General features: G+C 37.5%; 1 protein-coding gene across 1 annotated transcript in view; it reads left to right on the top strand.

Moving 5' to 3' along the window:
- The window catches only part of Slc27a2 (solute carrier family 27 member 2), a 37,643-nt gene that overhangs the window by 11,686 nt on the left and 24,901 nt on the right, over positions 1 to 1,056 (top strand). The gene's annotated exons all lie outside the window — the stretch shown is intronic.

Here is a 1,056-nt window from a genome sequence, read left to right on the forward strand (position 1 = left end):
AAAAAAAAAAAAAAAAAAAGAAGAAGAAGAAAGAAAATAGGTAGCAAAAATTGATGTAATCATTACAAAATATTCTTCTTGATTGATCAGTGTAAAATCTTAAATTAGGAAAGTTCTGAAAGTACCCAAAGCACACACGATGAATTCTTTTAAAAATGCAACTCAGAACTTTTACTATTCAAACGAGTCTTTTCTGTGGTGAATACAAGTGATCTATTGATGGTTTCTTCTGTTTCCTAATGTGAGTCTAGAGTGGGAAGTCACCATTGGTTCAGTGCCCTGCAGCACTGATAGAAGAGATGAACTTGGAATTGTGTTAACTGGAATAGGTCGCTTGCTGACCACAGAACAAACTGTTACATAGGTCAGAGCATGGCTAAGTGCCTGAGAGACCTGCCTTCCCCCTCACAAAGGAGAGTTGCCTACTTGAGCCTTAAGCTCAAGTTCAGCCCCTAAGTAGGTAATCGTCCATGAGAAGTATTGAAATCATACTTTTAAAAGAACGCCTTTTTAATTGTGCAAATTATTGTTACGAAAATGCAAGTGTGCTTAGCTTGGCACACTAAAGCTACAGTAGATACCATTTACGCTTCTCAGATTGGCAAAAAGCCCAGTGTTTGCAACTTTCATTGGCAAGGCTTTGAGGAAGCATTCTCATGTTTTACAGGCCCCCTCATAACTGGCAATGTACTAACTACATACTCAGATTACAAAGACATGGTTTTTGTCCTGTGTTATCATTCCTGGTGTGAATTGCCATGTGAACAAGGTAATTCACAATGGCCTCGCCTGAATTAGCAAAATTATATAAACTAATCATAACATTCTCATATAACAGAAATGAGGCAGCGGGGAGAAGAAATAACTGGCTGGATACATGAGGGAGGTCTACAAATGTGAGCAGATCTTTCCCCCAAAAAAGTGTGCCATACTTCTGTTTTGAATGGAATTGGCAAAATAGATATCATTACAAATTAAACAGATTAGTTGTCCACACTATTGAGTCTCCAAAAATTAGCTTTCTCATCCATGGATTGGACAGTGTCATTTTTTTTT

The sequence above is a fragment of the Mastomys coucha genome, unplaced genomic scaffold, assembly GCF_008632895.1.
Source record: "Mastomys coucha isolate ucsf_1 unplaced genomic scaffold, UCSF_Mcou_1 pScaffold15, whole genome shotgun sequence".
In the NCBI taxonomy this organism is placed as follows: domain Eukaryota; kingdom Metazoa; phylum Chordata; class Mammalia; order Rodentia; family Muridae; genus Mastomys; species Mastomys coucha.